The following is a 15,654-nucleotide window of genomic DNA, read 5'->3' as shown; positions in this document are numbered from 1 at the left end:
TTCTTAATAAAATTATGAAAATTTATATGTAATCTCAAATAATTATTAAAAGTCTAAGTTTTTAATTTCGGAATTTTATATTAAGGTTTGGTTTAATTCGGGATTAAAACGTATTAATACGTCAGATTTAAAGATTAAATTAAAAGTCCTCGATTTAAGCTAAATAAAAATATGAGAAAGTTCATGTAAGCTTAAATAATTATTTGGGACATGTTAGAGTCAATGAAATTAAGAAAATGTCAAAAACGTGAAATTTTTCGTCCAGGGGTAAAACGATCTTTTTACACCTAGAAATTAGTAAACGTCATGACAGGGCCCTGAATGCTGTTTTATATGCTAATATGATTATTTTCAATGATTATGGATGTTTATGGAATTTTATATGTTAAAATGATTATTTTAAATGTTAATGTAATTTTATATTTTTAAGGATTTTTATGTCAAAGTGTTTATTTTAAATGTTTATGATTTAATATGTTATAATGATGATTTTAAGACGTTTATGGCTTTTTATAATTTTTATATGTTAAAACATTTATTTTAAATATTTACGGATTTTTAATATGTTAAAAATGTATTTTTAAAATGTTTATGGATTTTATGATTTAATATGTTATGATTTATTATATTTATGGGTTTTCATGATAAAACGAAAACGTTAAAAGATATGTTGCATGTTTGATTTAAAAGAAAAACGTATATGCATGTTTAAATTTTATAAAGTGATGAGAATATGAAACGTTGAAGGAAGTAAAGTACTTGTGACTAATATGATGATATGTTGGAGATATCGTAAGGGTTATACTCTCAGTGGGAGCCCGACGATCGTATGTTCATTGATACGAATATGATATGATGATATGAATGAGGATGCCATGAGAGGAGAAGGCCCAGAGGGAGCCTATTTACTGGAGAAAGCCCAGAGGGAGCCCATTCGTTGGAGAAGGCCCCATAGGGAGCCCGTCTATGGGAGAGGGCCTCCGAGGGAGCTCCGACGATCGTATTTCCATATTATGAGGATAGGTCAAGGCCCAGTTGACCAGTGAAAGTGTTGCTGGTGTCCTCGCCGTCCAGTACTTTGGTTACATGTAGATGGATCCATCGCCTAACACGTAGACGTAGACGAACACGAAAGTCACAATTAACGATATGAATTCAACGAAAGGAAAAAGGAATACATAAATGTTGATGATAATATGAATACGTATATGTTGATGATGATATGAATATGAATATTTTTATGATGATATGAAAACGTTTACGCAAAAATTTATAAAAATGTTTCTGAAAATGTTTATATTTAAAGGTTATGCATCATGAAAATGTTTATGAAAATGTTCATGTTTAAAGTTTACGCATGTTCATGAAAACGATATTTTAAGTACAAGTATTTTCACTGTTGTATGTGATCTGTATACGTAGTACTTTTTATCAAGATTATGGTGTGTTGAGCCTTTATACTCACTATATGTGATTGATGCAAGTGATTGTGATTTTAAGTTATGTTAAAGATATTTTTACTAAGATTTATTTATGAGTAGTTTTTGAGAGGTTATAATATGGGCTATATTTTTCAAATATTGTTTTTGGCTTTGGTAAAATGTTGGACGATGTTACGATTTAAACTATGTTCCTTTGATTTTTAAATGTTAGTTGGTTGTTCTATTTTCAAAATGGTGTCAAGATATTTTAAAGTATATATATGTATATTTTGAATTATGATGATTAAGGAGATAAATTTTTTTTTTCTAGCACGTTTTAAGAAAACGAGTAGCAGACGTTTCATTATTCCTTATGCCTAACTCCCAAAAATAACTAAACTAGTACCCACGAGTCATCAGTATTTTCTTAGAAAAATCTATGTGTCCCAAAAACATTCATAATATTCACGATTAACTTATGGCCCAAAAAGTAAAACGTCAATACTAAAACCCAAAAATCAACATAGTCCAATTCTACCACAAAGCCAATATGCGTTGAAATCATACAATTTCTTATTTCATACCGTATCACGTATAAAATTTTCAAAGCATATAAATCATGTATTATCATGTAGAGCCCAAATTCAGTACACAAAAAACCCATGCATTTATTTAATTGTTAAATCATTTATTTAAATTTAAAATGTTTTTTGAGATTCATGATTTATGAAATTATATTATTTTAAATTATTTATGTTTATGTGATGCACGTTAAAATATTTTCTTGAGTTTCATGTTTCAGGCGATTATTTGATGCGGGATCGAGGAAAAGAGACCGGTGGTGATTTTGACAATTTTAAATGTGATATTTTATTTTAAATTGAGAATTGGGCATTTTAAAAGAGTAATTAAGTTTTTAGCATTTTAAAGGCATGAATTTTTTTAAAACTTTTAAAAATTAGAGATTGTGCATTTTATTTTAATTGAGTGGACTTTGCTTAGTGTGAGAATTAACATTTTTATTTAGCATTTTTTTTCATTAGAATTTTAATTAACATTATTAATTTCTAATTAAGCAATCTCTCCCCCCTAATTATATTAAAACACACGACACACACACACCAACACGTAAAACACACACACAATTCTTTACACTCTATTTCAAATTTTGAGATAGTAGAAACCTAAGGTTCTAAGTTTCAGAGCAGCCGCCCTTCCTCTGAATATTCTCCAGCAAATTTCGTTGATTTTATGCAAGAAAATCGCTCCATTATCGTCCCGGATCATCTCCCGCGTCCTCACTGCATCGGTATCTTCGTTTCTGTATTTTTAATCATCAAAAGGCATGTATAATCTTTCTTGTTCGCATCGATCTTGTCATAGTATTAATTTTGATGTGTTTCGTATGAAAACAAGTGTATGTTATGTAGAAGTTCGAGCAGAAACATGTTGGATTGATTTTGAAACATTTTTGGATCTAAAATTTCAAAACTTACTGTTCTTTTAAAAACTGCGATTTTTAGATCATGTTTTTGAAAAATCTTTCAACACATGAAACGTAGAACTTTTTGATACCTTGAATTTGATATAAAATTCAAAATATTTGGACAAGAATTGAGTGAGTTATGATCGTTTTTGTGGAACTGCTCAAACGATATTTTCCGAAAAATATGTGATTGATGTGTTCTTGAAGTTATTTTGTTGCAGGGTTCGTTGGGCACTGCCGGGCTTGTGCTACTTTATTGAGATATGCTATGGGATGAGTTTAGGTGTTATTTGGTGGTTCGATCCGAAGCAAATCACGTAAGAAATACAAACTTAAAATTTAGCTTAAACTAAGCTCAACAATTTTCATTTTAGCTATAAACTTGAACATTAACTTAGATTTCAGCTAATTTAACTCGAGGAAATGACTTCAAATCTCGGAGACTAACTCAACGGGAAGCCAAGCTGCAAGTAATCGCATCCGACGACGATTTATCACTAGAAGAGGAAAACCCCAGCTCAAGGACTCGATCTTTCAGCTCAAAGCAGCTCAACCAAGTTTGTCCTAACAAGACCAAAAGGAAGCTAAAAGATGTGCCAAGGGTTTGGACACACTTAGTATGCAGGAAATAACCTTTGAGATAACCAAGGAAGAAGCTAAAGCATGAGCTAAAGGTTAGGACAAATTAAGTATGCAAGAAATGACCGTTGAGATAATCCATGAAGGAGCTGCGGGAGGAGCTAAGAGCTAGGACACCTTTATTATGCAGGAAGTGACCATTGGTGCTTGACATGCCTTTGACCACACTTATGGCTTGGCATGGGGAGCAAGTGGCCGTCCACGTGGGGGTAGAAGAAAGGCCATTTCTTGGCCAATAAATACCACCATAGGAGAATGAAAAAGTGCACCAATTTTCGGCCCTCACCCTCCACCAAAACCTCTCCAAAATTTCGGCCAATCCAAGCAATGGAGAAGAAAGAAATTTCGTGCAGTCCAGAGTTGCTATCCTGCGTCGAAGTGCTGCTCGATTAAGGACAGCATTTGCCGAGGTTACGTCGAAGTGCTGCTCTATTTTCAAGAGGAAACTCCGTACAAAACTCTGCAAATTCGGTAAGTGTGCTTTTGTTACATATATTTTCGTATTTTTAAACTTAATAGACATAATATGACATGCAAGTATGTGTGTCCTTATTTTCGAAAATTCTTATCTGTTTCGTTTAAAATTTCGATAGATTATGTGTTCCTTCTATGCTTTGAAATTCTTGGTTCCGTATGAAACCTATGAAATCTGAAAATCTGAAAAGTTCTGTCTGTTACCCCTGAAATATTTGTTACACTATTACGATTCTATTTGAAATGGGACGAGAATTGTGATTTTTTCTGGCCCCCAATGGTGGGTATAAAACCATTTCTGTTTGGCCCCCAATGGTGGGTATAAAACCATTTCTGTCTGGCCCCACCGGTGGGTATAAAAACGAGTTCTGGTCTCACCCCTTAGAGGACTAACATATTGGGGACAATTTGACCATGGAAATGAGATTAGTAACAGTGTTGTGTCTGTCTGTGAATTGTTTCAATATGATCTCATTCGCTCCTGAATTATTCTGAACCATTTGCTAACTTCTGTTTTACGTTCGCTTCGTTTATGTGATAATAAGAGTAAAAGTTTTGAAAGTTTGTTAAAGAAAAGTTTTAAGAAAACTAAGATATTTATATGTATCATTGGAAATCGATCGACCCCCCACTTTCTGAGTTTTTTCCAAAACACTCACCCCTTACAAATTTCAGATAAAACTGAAGAGCAAATAAATGAGGAGGAGCAGGAAGCTTTCTGGGGTTGGTGAATCGATTAACAGGATCAAGACGCAAGGATTTCTGTTTTTCTTTTGTTTCCGCTTCAAAATACTCGGATGTAATTTTTTTTTTTCTATTGTCATTGTAAGGACAATGTTTAAATTATGAAAAGACTGGTTTTGGGCATTTTGATACGAGGCTTAATTGTTTTCAAGTATTTGATAAACAATGCCGGATGTCACCGACGCTTCGGACACGGGACGTGACATTTAAGTGGTATCAGAGCCGCCAGGTTCATAATCCCGCTGGGATTTTGACAGACAAAATTTGACAAAGTCGAATTTTGGCAAAAGCCTAGTGTATCCCAATCCTAGTGTATCCCAATCTGAGTCCAACTTTCATTTGTTCCCCAATTTTCGAACACTTCCAAAAATCTAACCCTTCAATTGTTCCGCAAATCCTTAGTATCGAAAACTTTCCACGACAACTTTGTTTCTATTATTTGTGCCTTTCTATTCTTTATACGATTCTGATGCTTTACCTCGATCTTTATCCTAGGAAATGGCTGCTCCACGTACACGCGCACAGGCTGCCCTTCATATGCGTCAGCTTACCATCGATAATCAAGCTAGGGAGATAGCGACTTTGAAGGCACAACTGGCTAAGGAGAAACTGGAAAAGCAGGAGATTAGTGAGATTAGGCACATACTAGAGACTGACGTACAGCGATTGACTCATCACTTGGACTTGGATGAGAGCCAACTTTTACAGATACCGACTGATTTGACTCGCATCGTGCGCTTAGCCTCACTCAATAGGGATTTGCTGGAGAGGGTGAAGATAGAGCGAGGATGTGCTACTCAGGCTCGTCAGCGTCAGGAAGATTTCAGCGCCAAGCAAGAGCGGTACATCTCAAAGCTCCACGGTACTATGGACAGACTCCAAGATCAGAACATCTATTTGCACGTGGTAATAGAGAACATGGAGGAAGAGGAAGAAGCACCGATGGAGGTGGCCAATGACGACAGTGACATCGACAACGACGGAGGAGAGATGATAGATTAGATTTATATCAAGATTATAATAAAAGTATCTGGATTGTAATAAAATTGTGATTAAGAAAATATTATGTACCGAATTATTTTTAAATGAAACTTTCTATTATCTCATTGCATATTTAAAATTTGATGAGTATACTAGCAATAAAATTGTTTTTTTTTTTTTATCTTTATAGGAAAACAAACATGGATCTTCAAAGCATTATAAATGAACTTCAAAAACAACTTCAGGAAAAGGAGACAGAAATTAAAACACTGAAAGAAAAAAATGAAAATTTTGAGAGATACAACTACCAGCTGGATGGGAATAATGTGTGCATGATGGAGGATCTTCGTTAGGCCAGAAAGGAAGAGAAGAGACTACGCGAGGACGTTAGACGTTATGCTGCTTATCATCTAGAGTCGGAACGTCAACATGAGATCACTAAGAAAGAGTTGAACCAAGCTCATGATAGAATTTTTACGCTCCAAATCCGGGACGACATCCTTCTCAAAACACAACGTCGTCTTGAGGAACGAATCGAAGAACAAGAAATCGATGAGAAAGTAAACCAATCAACGATACAGGAGCTTCAAGAGCAAGTGAACAACCTTGATCACCACAACACCTAGTTGCAAATTCATATTGACCAGCTACAGAATAACATGATCAATATGGAGGAGCTCTTGGAAGAACTTGAAGCTAACCAAGAAGAAAATCCTATTGAAGAAGAGGAAATTAATGAAGCAGTAGGAGACGGTGAAGTTATAGACGAGTAGGGAGATAACTCTAGAGTAGGCATCGATTGTATCCAGACTTATTTGATTAATCATTTGTTTTGAAACTTTTGATTGTATGAATTTCAAGATTTAATAAAATTATTTTGATTTTACATTGTGGTAAATAAATTAAAAAAAAATATATGTTTATAGGAAATGGCAGGCAGACCACCCTGAAACAACCGAAACCCTCGTGGCGCCAACCAAAATGAAAATCCACCACCACCACCGAGAGTGAATCTCAGTCAAGAAGATATGATGGCAATAGCTACTATTGTAGCCACCACATTGCAAGGAATCGTGAATCCCCTTGCCAATGACATACAGCCACCACCTGAACCACAACCCCGTGGAATTAAGTACCATTACGAATCTCTCATGAGGAATCGAGTCCCGACGTACGATGGAAACCCAGACCCGGAAGTCAGTCATAATTGGCTCAAAAATGTCGAATCACAACTACACCTACTGGAAGTGCCTGAAGCATTGAGAGTAGAAGTTGTAACAATGATCTGGGAACCTATGTCCCAACAATCAGGTCTGATGAAACGCTAAAAATACATCGTTTTAAAAAGGGACTCAATAGCCAGATTCAGTCAGCTTTGGCAGTATTCAAGCCAAACAGTTTTGCGGATTTGATGGGCGCTGCAATGAGCGCAGAAACGGATATAAAACGCAGCGATGAGGAAAACAAGAGCATAAGACCGATGGTCAACCAATCTATTCAAAATGGTCCGAAGTTTAAAAAGCCAAATTATTCAGGTGGGCCTTTCAAAGGAGGCTCTGGCAATACTGGCAATAGGGAAGCGAAGTGGTGCGACACCTGTAAACAGTATCATATCGGAGAATGCTATCGGAAGACAGGTGCATGTTTCAAGTGTGGACAGGTGGGTCATCGAATTAAAGAATGTCCAGAAAATAAACGAAAAGGGACGGGACCCAATTAACCAAACGAAAACAAGACGAATGCCCGGGTGTATGCAATAACCCAGGAGGAAGCCGATAATACCAACGAAGTGGTGGCATGTACTATCTTACTCAATGAAATGCCTGCATATACCTTGTTTGATTGTGGTGCTACACACTCGTTTGTGTCTAGAAGATTTGCTAAAAAGCTTAAACTTGAACATGATACTCTTAGTGAACCATTAAAAGTGGCAACACCAGCGAGTAAAATAATTGAGACACAAAAAGTGTATCGAAACTGTAAAAATTGTATCAGCAAACAAACTTTCGAAGTGGAATTGATTCAACTCTATATGGTTGAGTTTGACATCATTCTTGGAATGGACTGGTTATCTAAAAACCATGCCACAGTGGACTGTCAAAAGAAAGAAATTAGACTTCAGACTTCGACTAAAGAAGAAGTCATATACCACGGAAAATCAAAGGAAAGGAAATCTCTGTTATCCGCCTCACAAGCCTGGAAGAAGAAGTCCCAAAGTTGGAAGATATTCCAATTGTTCAAGAATTTCCATATGTTTTCCCCGAGGAATTATAGGGAGAGATACACGATCGAGAAGTAGAATTTGAAATCAATTTTGTCCCTGGTGTTGCACCCAATTTAAAGGCAACATACCGGATGGCACCGGCGGAACTAAAGGAGTTAAAGGAGCAACTGCAGGATTTACTGGACAAGAAGCAGATCCGCCCCAGTGCATCCCCGTGGGGAGCCTCAGTACTATTCGTCAAGAAGAAGGACGGAAGTACGAGGCTATGTATTGACTATCGGGAGTTAAACAAGATCACCATAAAGAATAAGTACCCACTCTCAAGAATAGACGATCTTTTTGATCAGCTAAAGGGAGCCAAGGTTTTCTCAAAACTCGATCTAAGATCTGTTATCATCAACTGAAAGTCAAAACTGAGGATATCCCTAAAACTGCTTTCAGGACGAGATATAGACATTAGAATTTACAGTAACGCCTTCTGGTCTAACAAATGCTCCTACAGCATTCCTGGACCTGATGAATCGAGTGTTCAAACTATACCTCGAAAGGTTTGGTTGTTTTTATAGACGATATCTTGGTATATTCACTAAGTGAGGAAGAACACAGAGAACATCTGCGTCTCACTTTGCAGACACTACGAGAAAAAGAACTCTATGCCAAATTCAAGAAGTGTGAATTCTGGCTGAAAAGTGCGGTGTTCCTAGGGCATATAATTTCTGAATTTGGGGTGTCAGTAGACCCTAAGAAGATAGAAGCAATCAAGGATTGACCACAACCTAAAACAGTAATCGAAGTAAGAAGTTTTCTTCGTTTAGCTGGATACTATAGAAAATTTGTGGAATGATTTTCTTCGATAGCCATCCCACTCACCAAACTTACTCAGAAAAATTCGAAATTCATTTGGAATGAAGCATGTGAAAGAAGTTTTGAAATCCTGAATACAAAGCTTGCATCCACACCAGTACTAATTCTTCCCGAGGATGGTAAGAATTTCACTATATATAGTGACGCGTCAAAGGGAGGATTAAGGTGTGTACTTATGCAAGAGGGTCAGGTAATTGCTTATGCCTCATGACAACTAAAACCATATGAGCAGAATTACCCCACTCATGACTTGGAGTTAGCCGCAGTGGTATTTGCGCTTAAAATCTTGCGGCACTACCTTTATGGAGTGAAATGCGAAGTTTTTACTAATCACCAGCGCCTCAAGTACATTTTCACCCAAAAAAAATTAAATATGAGGCAAAGAAGGTGGATGGAACTTCTAAAAGATTATGATTTGGTAATCAATTATCATCTGGGTAAGGAGAATAAGGTGGCAGATGCATTAAGTCGAAGAAATTTTGGAAAAGTAAGCTTATCTTCACTATCAGCGCAACCAGGACTTCAGGAAACCATCAAATTGAAGCAGAGTCAAGACACCTCCATCCTTAAAATTAAAGAATAGATCCAAGAAGGAAAGGTTCCAGAGTTTCAAATTGATGAGAATGGTATCCTTTGGATGAAAGGACGATTGTATGTGCCCGATGTCGATGGGATTCGAGAAGAAGTAATGATTGAGGCACATAAATCAAGATTTTCAGTACATCCAGAAAGCAACAAAATGTACAGAGACCTGAAAAATAATTACTGGTGGAACAGAATGAAGAAAGACGTAACTGTCTTTGTTTCCAAGTGTCTGACCTGTCAACAAGTCAAGGCAGAACACCAGCGGCCTGGAGGACTTCTACAACCGTTGGAAATACCGAAATGGAAGTGGGATAACATATCTATGGACTTTGTAGTCGGACTACAAAGATCAAGACAAGGTCACGATGGAATCTGGGTAATCATTGACAGACTGACCAAGTCTGCTCATTTCTTGTCAGTGCGAATGACTTACAACCTGAATAAGCTAGCTACCTTGTATATGGACAATATAGTGAGACTACACGGATTCCCATTAAGTATACTGTCTGACAGAGACCCAAGATTTGTATCAAGATTTTGGAAAAGTTTTCAGAAGACCATGGGAACCAAAGTAACTCTCATAATTGAAGAGAAGACCGTTGGAATTGGAGATCGGTGAAAAGCTTACGTCAAGGTCTCTCCCATGAAAGGAGTGGTTCGGTTCAGTAAATCCAAAAAGTTAAACCCGAGATATGTGGGACCGTTTGAGATATTGGGAAAGGTGGGAACCTTAGCCTACCGTCTTGCTTTGCCGCCCGATATGTCCTGTATTCACAACGTTTTCCACATCTCGCAGCTGAGAAAATTTGTTTTAGACCCGAGCCATGTTCTCAAAATTACACCATTAATAATTGAAGGAAATCTCAATGAAGAACTCAAATACGAAGAAGTCCCTATCCGAATAGTGGACACAAAAGACCAAGTGTTGAGGCACCGGACAATCCCATATGTCAAAGTGCAGTGGTCAAATCATACTGAAAGGGAGGCCACTTGGGAACTTGAAGAGAGAATGCGGTCGCAATATCCTCATTTATTTAAAAGCTCAAGTTGATCCAAGTTTCGTGGACAAAACTTTCAATAAGGAGAGAGGGATGTGAGAACCCGGAAAATTCGATCCGAAGCAAATCACGTAAGAAATACAAACTTAAAATTTAGCTTAAACTAAGCTCAACAATTTTCATTCTAGCTATAAACGTGAACATTAACTTAGATTTCAGCTAATTTAACTCGAGGAAATGGCTTCAAATCTCGGAGACTAACGCAACGGGAGGCCAAGCTGCAAGCAGTCGCATCCATCGACGAGTTATCATCGGAGGAGTAAAACCTCAGCTCAAGGACCCGATCTTTCAGCTCAAAGCAGCTCAACCAAGTTTGTCCTAACAAGATCAAAAGGAAGCTAAAAGATGAGCCAAGGGTTTGGACACACTTAATATGCAGGAAATAACCTTTGAGATAACCAAGGAAAAAGCTAAGGGATGAGCTAAAGGTTAGGACAAATTAAGTATGCAAGAAATGACCGTTGAGATAATCCATGAAGGAGCTGCGGGAGGAGCTAAGGGCTAGGACACCTTTATTATGCAGGAAGTGACCCTTGGTGCTTGACATGCCTTTGACCACACTTATGGCTTGGCTTGGGGAGAAAGTGGCCGTCCACTTGGGGGTAGGAGAAAGGCCATTTCTTGGCCTATAAATACCACCATAGGAGAATGAAAAAGTGCACCAATTTTTGGCCCTCACCCTCCACCAAAACCTCTCCAAAAATTCGGCCAATCCATGCAAAGGATAAGAAAGAAATTTCGTGTAGTACATAGTTGCTATCCTGCGTCGAAGTGCTGCTCGATCAAGGAAAGCATTTTCCGAGGTTACGTCGAAGTGCTGCTCGATTTTCAGGAGGAAATTCCGTACAAAAAATCTGCAAATTCGGTAAATGGGCTTTTGTTACATATCTTTTCGTATTTTTAAACTTGATATACATAATATGACATGCTAGTATGTGTGTCCTTATTTTCAAAAATTCTTATCTGTTTCGTTTAAAATTTCTATCCATTATGTGTTCCTTCTATGCTTCGAAATTCTTGGTTCCGCTACGTCCGTATGAAACCTCTGAAATCTGAAAATCTGAAAAATTCTGTCTGTTACCTCTGAAATCTTTGTTACTCTGTTACGATTCAATTTAAAATGGGACGAGAATTGTGATTTTTTCTGGTCCCCAATGGTAGGTATAAAACCATTTTTGTGTGGCCCCCAATGGTGGGTATAAAACCATTTCTGTCTGGTCCCCACCGGTGGGTATAAAACCTAGTTCCGGCCTCACCCCTTAGAGGACTAACATATTGGGGACAATTGACGATGGAAATGAGATGAGTAACAACGTTGTGTCTGTCTGTGAATTGTTCCAAAATGATCTCATTCGCTCCTGAATTATTCTGAACCATTTGCTAACTTCTATTTTACGTTCGCTTCGTTTATGTGATAATAAGAGTAAAAGTTTGTTAAAGAAAAATTTTAAGAAAACTAAGTTCTCTATATGTATAATTGGAAATCGATCGACCCCCCACTTGCTGGGTGTTTCTCAAAACACTCACCCTTACAAATTTCAGATAAAACTGAAGAGCAAATAAATGAGGAGGAGCAGGAAGCTTTCAGGGGTTGGTGAATCGATGAACAGGATCAAGACGCAAGGATTTCTGTTTTTCTTTTATTTCCGCTTCAAAATACTCGGATGTAATTTTTAATTCTATTGTCATTGTAAGGACAATATTTAAATTATGAAAAGACTGGTTTTTGGCATTTTGATACGAGGCTTAATTGTTTTCAAGTATTTGATAAACAATGCCGGATGTCACCGACGCTTCGGACACAGGGCGTGACACTATTTATTTACTTCGGTGGTGAGCACGAGTCCTTACGTTTAAGCTATGAAAGATAAGTGTTTGAACTCATGTTATTATGAGCAGCAGTGGCCCAAGTGAGATCCAAGGAATCCCTCAACGCCAAGCAAATATGTTCGACGTGCAAAAGAAAATATTTCAAGTTTTTGAGGTATGCTAAATGTCTTGTGACCAAATTATGTATGTGATTGGAAAGCGGTAAAGCATGACCAGGGACCAATCCACCCCGGTAAAGCATGACCGGGTTTAGATCAGGATTGGAAAGCGGTGAAGCATGACATGGGACCAATCCACCCGTTAAAGCATGAAAGGGGATCTCATGTATGTGACAGTGGATTTTCCTTGTCAGCCCAGTACTGTGGTTTAGTCTGATCAGGCTCTTTTACGTATGGGTCACTTGCTTTGAAACATGCTTCTACGCAAAATGATGCTATGTATGCTCAAGTATGTACATATATGAAGCATGCATGTTTACGAAAAGTTTTATGTTGAATGCAAATCTATGTATTTATGTATTTATGTTTAATCTCATGTTTGCATGTTCAAGTTCAATTATGTACGCTCTATTTTAAAGTTGCATGCGATTTTATTATGCAGTACTCGTTACTTCCAGTTTATACGTGTTGAGTTTTTAGACTCACTAGACTTGATCGATGCAGGTGAAGAAGATGTTGAGGAGACGAGGGGTGGGTACCAATGAGCCGGCTTGGACTGTGCAGGAGGATAAACCCGAGGACCGCCCATGTGTTTATGTATACTTTTATGCATGTTGTTTCAAATACTTTGATTTTCATGAAGCGGTTTGCGATGTTTAAACAATTATTACTTTTGGCAAACTTTGTTGTGGTTGTTTAATTGCAAATGTTTTTAGACGAACTAGACATTTTAATGCAAATTTGAAAGTTTATTTTACACTTAAGAAAAATTTTATTTTTCTCAAATTTTTAAATAGTGTAAAAAGTACGGTACGTTACAGTTGGTATCAAAGCGGTGTTTTTGTAAAGGGTTACGCCTTCTGCCAGTTGCGAGAAGCTCACGAAGTCACACCTCAAGTCTGTAGGTTGTAAAATTTTAAGTTCTTTCATGTATTACGCAATAAGTCATGATTTCAGCATGTACATATTTTAAAGTTCAAATGACGTGCATCTTATGTTAATGATATTATGCTCTTGCATGTTGGGTTTACGTGTTGGGTAAATTTTGGGACAGTATGCCTCCTAGACTTATGGTTAACCGTGAAGCAAGGGAAGAGAACAGAGAGGCTCGAGATGAGGAGAGGGCCAATCCTCCACCTCCACCCCCGGATATGCAGGCTCAGATGCTTGCAGGTATGACGCAGTTCTTCGTGCAGTGTGCGGGGAACCAAGCTGTAGCTGACGCAGGAGCAAGGCCCCGATCGGAGGCTATGTATGGAAGATTTCGGAGGATGTGGGTGCCTAGTATTGATTCGATCAGAGAGGATATTCTGACAAAGGCACATACATCTCCGTATTCCATCCACCCAGGAAGTACTAAAATGTACAAAGATTTGCAGATTCTGTATTGGCGACCAAGCATGAAGAGAGACATCCGCCGATGTGTATCATAATGTCTAACTTGCCAACAAGTGAAAGCTGAACATCAGAGGCCAGCAGGGATGCTTAATCCACTCCCTATCCCTGAGTGGAAATGAGAGAATATCACTATGGACTTCATTGTTAGGTTACCGAGGTCAGTCAGAGGATCCAATGTCATTTGGGTTGTAGTGGATCGACTCACTAAGTCAGCACACTTCGTGCCAGTGAAGACGACTTTCTCCATGACGTAGTATGCGGAGCTCTATATCAGGGAGATCGTCCGATTGCTCGGAATCTCAGTTACTATCGTGTCCGACAGGGATCCGAGATTCACATCGTCCCTTTGGAAGAGTCTACATACATCCATGGGGACGAAGTTGCTCTTCAGTACAGCTTTTCACCCGCAGACAGATGGCCAGTGTGAGCGAGTGATTCAGATTTTAGAAGATTTGCTGCGAGCTTTTGTGATCGATTTCCATGGAAATTTGGAATCGAAACTACCTCTAGTGGAGTTTACATACAACAGTTTCCAAGCATCTATAGGTGTGGCTCCCAACGAGGCATTGTATGGAAGAAAGTGCAGATCACCGATTCATTGGGATGAAGTCGGTGAGAGATCAGAACTTAGTCCAACGATTGTTCAGCAGACTGCAGATGTGGTGGTCAAGACAGAGACTGGATGAAGACCTCCTAGAGTCGCCAAAAGAGTTATGCTGATAAGAGAAGAAGGGATGTTGAGTTTGCCGTAGGTGATCACGTCTTCGTAAAAATAGCACCTGTGAAGGGTGTTATGAGATTTGGGAAAAGAGGCAAGCTGAGTCCGAGGTTTATTGGGCCGTACGAGATTCTTGACAAAGTTTGGACATTAGCTTATCTTGTTGCCCTTCCGCCGAATCTGGCCAGGGTACACATTGTGTTCCACGTCTCGATGTTGATGAAGTACCTAGCCAATCCTTCGCATGTGTTGAGCTATGAACCGTTGCAGCTTGCTCCAGATCTGTCGTATGAGGAAAGACCCGTCCAAATCCTAGACAGACAGGAGCGTAGGCTTCGTAACAAAGTAACCAAGTTGGTCAAAGTTCGGTGGCTAAATCAATCAGTGGAGGAAGCCACTTGGGAGACCGAAGCAGATATGAGGGAACGTTACCCGGAGTTGTTTGGTAAGATTTAATTTCGAGGACGAAATTTATATAAGTGGGGGAGGAACTGTAGAGCCCAAATTCAGTACACGTAAAACCCATGCATTTATTTAATTGTTAAATCATTTATTTAAATTTAAAATTATTTTTGAGATGCATGATTTATGAAATTACATTATTTTAAATTATTTATGTTTATGTGATGCACGTTAAAATATTTTATTGAGTTTCATGTTTCAGTCGATTATTTGATATGGGATCGAGGAAAAGAGACCGGTGGTGATTTTGACAATTTTAAATGTGATATTTTATTTTAAATTGAGAATGGTGCATTTTAAAAGAGTAATTAAGTTTTTAGCATTTTAAAGGCATGAATTTTTTAAAAACTTTTAAAAATTAGTGATTGTGCATTTTATTTTAATTGAGGGGACTTTGCTTAGTGTGAGAATTAACATTTTTATTTAGCATTTTTTTCATTAGAATTTTAATTAACATTATTAATTCCTAATTAAGCAATCTCTCCCCCTAATTATATTAAAACACACTACACACACACACCTACACGTAAAACACACACACAATTCTTTACACTCTATTTCAGATTTTGAGAGAGTAGAAACCTAAGGTTCTAAGTTTCAGAGCAGCCGCCC

The sequence above is a fragment of the Primulina huaijiensis genome, chromosome 4 (genome assembly GCF_012295235.1).
Source record: "Primulina huaijiensis isolate GDHJ02 chromosome 4, ASM1229523v2, whole genome shotgun sequence".
NCBI classification, from domain to species: Eukaryota; Viridiplantae; Streptophyta; class Magnoliopsida; order Lamiales; family Gesneriaceae; genus Primulina; species Primulina huaijiensis.
The sequence above is the reverse complement of the archived record's forward strand: the minus strand, read 5'-3'. Positions refer to the sequence as shown.